Genomic DNA, 7954 nt, shown 5'->3' on the forward strand with positions numbered 1-7954 from the left:
CACAGCGTCCCTTTTCAGCAGGAAGTAGCTAAGAGAATACGCCATCCCCTTTTCCTTATGAATCAGGGTGAAGTCACTCTCAGGGAGGAGTGATAGGGAATGGCAAAGGACACACCAACAAAGGAGATTAATCAGAACTGACTTTGACAAGCACTGTGGCAATTGGACAATTAAAACAGACATTCAAATTGCAGGGAAGAAGAACAAACTGGGGAGGAGGGTGGAGAGAATGGTGTGGCAATGAAGGAGTGAAAGCCCAGAATCCCTGTGAATGTTCATTGAAACTAATAAAATTTAATAATAATAATAATAAATAAAAATAAAAAAAGAAAGAGAGGACGAGACCCTAAGAAGATGGAATGAAACCATGACTGTAACAAGGGCCTGGAAAACAGTGGAGAGTGTGAGAATGGTGCAGGGTAGGGCTAAGTTCAGATACGTTCATGGGGTCACTAATAGTTTTAGTTGTCTTGATTACACCTAACAAGAACAAACTCTCTAGTCACACAGACCTAAGTCCAAGTTCCAGCCACGCCACATAAGGTAATTTAACCACCCCAAGTTTGCAGAAAATTAATAATCATGCCTTCTATTTCACAGAGAAAAAACCTAGCAGAATAAATAATCAGTGTAGAAATTGGAACAGAGTCAGACTACCAAATTTCTTCAGCTCTGAAACTCATATTTTAACTTTTCTAAAATCATAGTTTAAGGGAGCACTGATGGTCTAGTGGTAAGAAACTGCTTTGCAGTCCCAAATGGAAGCAGTTTCGAATCTACCATCAGGCTCTGTGGGAGAAGGATGGGCAATTCCCTCACGTGTGATTTACTGCCTTTGAAAACCCACTAGAGGATCAGCTATGAGTTGGTTCCAACTCAATGACACACAACAACAACAAAATCATAGTTTGTCAGCATTTGCCTCTTAAAACCAAACCCATGGCTGTTGAATCAAATTCAACTCATAGCAACTTTCTATCATTTTCCAAGGCTGTCATTCTTTTTAATGTTGTTACTAGTGTCATTTCTTTAACCCTTATAACAACTCTTTTTTATTTTAGTGAAGATTTATAAAGAGATTGGTTCCATTTATTCATTCATGCATACTTTCACTCTTTCCTCTCCCTGAATTCCCTTTGTAATGATTGTCCTGTTCTGGGAAATTAATTGCCACACGTACAATTTCTAATTGTCCATTCCTTTAAGATTGTTCCTCCTTTCACTCATTCCAGAGCAGTATTCATTATCTATACTATGCAGAATTGAAAAACTAATAAACTTAAAATATTACATGGTGTGGATGAGTCTAGAAGACATTGTTTATATTGTTATTGTTGGGTGCCGTCAAGTCAAGTAGGACTCATAACAACCCTATGAATAACAGATCTGAATCCCGTCCTATCTTATGGCATCCTCACATTTCCTGACACATGAGAGCCCATTGAGGCAGTTACCGTGTCAACCACCTACCTGATCAGAGGTCTTCCTCTCCTTCGCTGACCCTCCACCCTTCCCAGCATCATGTCCCTCTCCAAGGAATATCCCCTACTAGCAATATGCCCAAAGTATGTGAGGTGAAGCCTCATTATTCTCGCTTCCAAAGAGCACTCCAGCTGCACCCTTTCCATGACATATTTGTTTGTTCTCTTGGCCAACCATGGGATGTTCAGTTCTCTTCTCCAACACTACAGCTCAAAAGCATCACTTTTCTTCTGTCATCCTTATTCATTGTTCATATCTCAATCCCAAAAGGACAAATATCACCTAAATCCACTATTATAATAATAGGATCAAGACAGGGGTGAGGTAGAGGGAGATTTGGAAAAGGCTATCCTTTTTCCTGGGAGTAGATCACTCATTTTTCTTCCAAGGAGCAGTGGGTGAATTCAAACATATGGAGCGGAGCTTTCATGGAATAATCCACAGGGAGTTGTTCTGCTAACCCAAAGGGGTTAGCACACCACCCCAGCAGAGTATCAGCATCACCTGGGAGCTTGTTACAAATGCAGAATCTCAGGCTCCACTCAAGACCTGTGCACCAGAGTCTTCATTCCTAACAAAGTCTCTAGGTCATTTGGGGGTCTAGTTGAGAATCACTGTTCTGTCTTGTTTAGTGTTGCAGATAGCTATGTAATTGGGCCTTTGGATTCATTTCCTAACTATTCACCCAAATTAATCTGATTTATTCTTTCATTAGAAATATCATGACAAATTGAGGTTAAGTTGATGCTTTATAGTCTTTCAAGATTCATGATATATTTGGGGATTGCTGTAAACTGTACATGAAAATCCAACTCTTTCAGAATGACACATATTATTAATACCAGAAGTGGTGAAAGGGAATATATTTTTTCTTCAAAACGAAACTTATCTGAGGCTTTGCTGAATTTGGTTTTATAGGATGTTCCAAATTAACACTACATTTGATCTGTTGGCCAAATGGCATCCCAATCAGAGTGAACACTATTATGTCCGACAACTGAACATTTTAGGGCTCTAATTAACCTGGGTTGGCCTATCTAAGTAAACAATAGGCCACTAAATACTTGATTGAATGCCACAGAATTCAAAATACTAGGTTGTTATGAAATTTGTGGTTCATAATACCTAGTTTTAAAAGCATAAATCATTCATGTAGACTTCTAAGATGCCCTGATTGAGGACGGCAGCACAATAATGGCTAGAGGTGGCACAGCTCTGATTATCCTATTATTCTCTATGGTGGGTTCAATCACAAGAATAGAAAATTAGGAGGCGAAACCCTGAGATGGAATGGTTAATCCTCTCCATTAAGAGTCTAGGTTGGCTGCCAGAATGCAAATAGCTAGCATGATAAATGTGAAAAGATTCACAGTCCAGATAAACCCCCGGACACTGTTACTTTATAGTGCAAATAAATTAGATTTTCTATCATTAATGTAGGTAGAAGGGTTTGAATTTGTCATTGGTTTTAAACTTTCTTGGGTTCATTGCACTAGGTGGTCACATATGCCTCCTTCCACAGTTCCCAGGAAATTGCCTCCTTCCCTAGCTTCTTGCTGCAGGGGTTTCTCTACCTGCCAAGGCCAAACCAAGACTATGGACCATCTGTCCCATCCAACACCCACCTCTACTCCGCTGAAGACTGTCAACATTCACCCTACTTTATCACATAAACCCTATGTACTGACTAAGCCTCAGACAGCAATCCTGCTGCTGCTCCCATCAGCATCAGCAAAGAGGTCTCTCAGATTTCCTGGGCAGGATTTCCATGCCTCTCTGTTGCTATGTCTGACACATAGCAAGCTATGTATTTATGCTGATTATGTTTTATCTTAGTTTGGGATCCCCCAGAAACAAACTGGGTACCAAGGGCAAGTAGTTTAGTTAGGAGATGATCGCAGGAAACAATGGAAAGTTGGGAACTTTGGGTGTGGTGGATGCTGTCATGTGAGGCCCAAACTATCCATCTGTAAGTCACTAAGAAGTGTTACAAGCAATCAGCCCTCTGGAGATTGCCTGGGCTGGAGGAAATTGTCTCTCCTAAGGTCTTAGTTCCTTCTACGCAGAGGCCATCCCCAGTGATGAGTCATTGCCAGGACAATTCTGAAGGGCTATTACAGCTCTGCTATTTCCAACGGAGTCAGATGAAGCCTATCTGGACTGCAGTGTAGCCCAACTTCTCCCTCTGCCACACTACTTCTTTCCTCCCCCCTTCCACAGGCATTAGCCCCAAGAGAGCTCCCTAGTAAATACCCCACATGGTAAGAAGTCTTTCTGGCAATTTCAACCTGTTGTTGTTATTGTTATGTGCTGTTGAGTCGCTTGCTACTCATAGTGATTATTTATCCAACAGCCCTAAACCCTGCTCTGTCCTGTGACAATCACACTGTCTCCAACACACTTAACACAATTACCCCATTCACTGAATCAATCCACCTCATAGAGGGTCTTCCCCTCCTGTGCTGTCCCTCTCCAAGGACTGATCCCACCTTGCAACATGTCCAAAGTATGTCAGACAAAGCCTCAGAATCCTTGCCTCCAAGGAGAAGCCCGGTTTAACCCTCTCCAGGGTGAACCTGTTTGTTTTCTTAGCAGTCCATGGTACATTCAGTACTCTTCTCCAACACTGCAGCTCAAAGGCATCAATTCTCCCAACCTGCAACAGCAATTAAAATGAAGGAAGTCAATGTAGTTTGTTATCAAGCAATTTACCACTGTAATTGGATCTCACTCCCACTAGAAAACTTTGAGAAACCATGTAGAACCCTTTGCCTCAGAATTATCCCATCCACAGGGTGATGAGCTGAGATATTCATTAGTTAAGGAAATAATTCTATAACACAACCTGCCCCCACTCCCTGACCGCTGGGTGCACACATGCACAGCACACTGTTACAGCCACATAAAATCTGACAATAGGCTATGGGGTTGGTGGTTGCAAGGTGGGTTATATAAGGCTAAAGTGAGTGGAAATGACAGCGCTGGTGAAATATGGGTGGACTGGCACCCTCCCAACCAACTGCTCCAAGTTAGACCTACAGGGAAATTCATCACCCAGAGCAATGACTCCTTGTATTCAGAAAAGGAGGGAAGCCAGATATAGGACAGTAGTAGACACACCTACCTACACTTGAATCACAAAGGGATTCAAGTTTGGGACCTTAAGAGTAGCCATATGGTAGTGGTGATCATCTGTACACCACCAAGCAGATTTTTAACACATAACCCTATATGAAGTAAATCTCATAGGATTTCCTAAGCTATTATCTTCACAGCATTATATCTCCTAGGAGCTAATATATAGGTTTGAACTATTGACCTTGGACTTGAGCAAGCAGTGCTTAACTATTATGCCACCAGGCCTCCTCATAATCATCCAGTAAACATTTACTAAATGAATAATATCTGCTAGATACTCTACATGACACTGTTCATTCATTCATTCCTAAGTATTAACCTGCTTAACTTCCAAAGTCAGATGAGACCAGGGATTCAGAGTCTTTTGATGTAGGGAAGGAAGGAAGAAGGGTGGCAAAGGGAGAACAGAGCTTCAGTACAGTCAAAACAGGCTTCGTGAACTAACTTAACTTCCACAACAATTCTATGAGCTATTTCTATTTGCCAGATGAGGAACTAAAGTTAAGAGGAAGGAAACTTTGCCAAGTTGTTAGTTTATACTCAAATCTAACACCTAGGTCCATATTCCTAAATAGATCCCTTTATTCTACCTTTCAGGGGTAAGACACAGGCTTCCCAGAATAGGAATGGTTTCCATGAGAGTTAGAATCTAATCTACAAGGCTGAAATTCATTTTCTTTGTTGGCCTGAGAGGTTTCTTGTTGTGTTTATTTTATTGATTTTGTTTGTTTCTAATTTTTCCTATTAAAAATGTTGGTCACATAATACTGTACCTCTATACCCTTCAAAAAATCCAGCCACCAGGGGCTGTTTATGCATCTGAAATTCATTAAAGCAATCAGTACTATAAATAAACAGGAACTTTGAGAACTGGTCCATTTAAAGTCACAGATCTTTCCCTATACTTGTAATCAAAGTTTACATTTATGATTCTACAAAGAAGCAAACAACCCAAACCAAACACATGGTCATTGAGCCTATTCTAACTCAAAATGACTCCAGAGAACAGAGTGTAACTGCCCCAGAGAATTTCCAAGGCTATCATCTTCATGCCATAGTTTGTTAGTTGTTGCCCTGCTAAGCAAAAGTTTGGCAGTTCAAATTCACCGCCTGCTCCATGGAAAAGAGGTGGGAAGTCTCCTTCCAAAACGATTTACAATTTCAGGAACCTCCTGGTGGGTCACTATGAGACAAAACCAATTTGTCAAGAGTGAGTTTTAGGAACACATGAGAAGTAAGCTGTCTCATATTTCTCTCAAGGGGTAGCTAACCTTTTGGTGACCAGCCGAGCACTTAATCACTGCATCACCAGAGCTCCTCATGATTCTAAAGGCTCCAAAGTGCAGCAGACACCACATGCCAAGGGAAAGAAACTCCAAAAGGTAAATTTTTCAAGTAAAATGATAGACTGCCAATGTAAAAGCTCTAAAAACAAAAAGGGAGAGATGATGATGTAAGAACAAATAAGAAGTAAAGATTTAGTAAAATATATTTTCTTAGAGAAAACTACTGTGAATCCATTATCGTACATTAGGAAGTAAAGAGTATGGAGAGGAAAAGGTAGGTTTAAACACCCCCACATGTCCCTAGATAACTGCAGTACCTAGTTCTCTTCCCTTCTGATCATCTTGCTATCTCATCTCTTGGTTGAGATCTTTTTTTTAGCAAAATGAGAATAGGGAGAAATGCAAGACTTAAAAAAAAGAGGAGGACTATGCCCCTTTCCTGCTTACAAACAACTAGCTTCAATGATAAGGGGGGAAGACTAAAAGCTAGAGAAATAATTAAATGTTATTGTTAAGTGTGATCTAATTGGCTACGAGTCATAGCAACCCTACGAACAATGGAAGAACTACACTATGGACCTTGCCTGATCCTGTGCTATCCTCAATATCTCTGATATATTTGAGTTCATTGATACAGTCACTATGTCAATACATCTTGTCAAGGGTCTTCCCCTCTTTCAATAACTCACCACCTTTCTAAGAATTGTCTTTTTCCAATGACTTGCTCCTCCTAATAACACATCCAAAGTATGTATGTGAGGTGAAGTTTCACCATGCTTGCCTCTAAGGAGCCCCCTGAGTGCACGCCCTCCCAGACAGACTTGTTTTAGTAGTCCATAGGATATTCACTACGCTTCTCTAACACTGCAACTCCTTAGTCTTCCTTACTCATGCCAACTTTCAGATGCATAGGAAGCAACTGAAAAAAATCAAGCATACCTTAGTCTTTAAACTGACATCTTTAACACTTTTTGGAGGTCCTTGATAGCAGGTTTTCCTAATACAACACACTTTCTGATTTTTTTGAATGCTACCACCATGTGTTTTGATTATGGATCCAAGTAAAATTAAATCATTGACAATTTCAACCTTTTCTCCATCTGTCATATCTTCTTATAAAGCTGTACCATGTACATAAAGCAAAAATTGTTGATATATCATCCACCTATCTTAATGACATGCTACATTCTTATTTCTCTAATCTAGCTTCTCAGATGATTTGTTCAACACACAGATTGACTAGATGTAGAGAAAGGATTCAACCCCGACACACAGTTTTCCTGACTTTAAATCATGCAGTTTTCCCTTGTTCTGATCAGACTACTTCTTGGTCTGTGTAATGGTTTTGCATGAACACAATTCAATGTTCTGGGAATCCCATTCTTCTCAATGTTAGCCATAATTTTTTTTTTATGTTCCACACAGTCAAATGCATTTACATAGTCAATAAAACATAAGTAAACTTCTGACAAGACCCATCAACAATAATATCCCTTGTTTCACAGCCTCTTCTGAGTCCAACTTGAATCTCTGGAAGTTCCCCATTAATATGCTATTCTAGCTGATTTTGCATATAATCTTCAGCAAGATTTTACTTGCATGTAGTATTAGTAATACTGTTAGATAATTTCCACTCTGTAATATCAACTTTTTTACTATCTAAGAATAGCACAGAGAGCCATGAGCCAGCCATCAAAGATTATACCCACTGAATATATTTTATAAGGAAACTGAGAGAAGAAATAAAGTTGTGTCTCAGTCACAGGTCACATTCTGCTTATCACACTAGATCTGCTTACCAGCTTCCAGCTAACCTACAAAATTCACAGTCTTTCTGAATTCTATAGAAATAACTTCTATGGAAATGCAGATAAATTATTTGCTTTCCAAATCCTATGACAACATACCAATAGACATATTTCAACAAACAGACACTGACTGCCCTGGATGCACTCACCTAGTTGTGCCAAGAAACCTGGCCAACTGACTAGAATAGATCTATATTTGTTCCCATTCCAAAGAAAGGTGACCTGATAGAGTGTGGAAAT

The sequence above is a fragment of the Elephantulus edwardii genome, unplaced genomic scaffold, assembly GCF_000299155.1.
Source record: "Elephantulus edwardii isolate Elephantulus edwardi_28Jun2011 unplaced genomic scaffold, EleEdw1.0 scaffold00225, whole genome shotgun sequence".
Classification (NCBI taxonomy): Eukaryota; Metazoa; Chordata; class Mammalia; order Macroscelidea; family Macroscelididae; genus Elephantulus; species Elephantulus edwardii.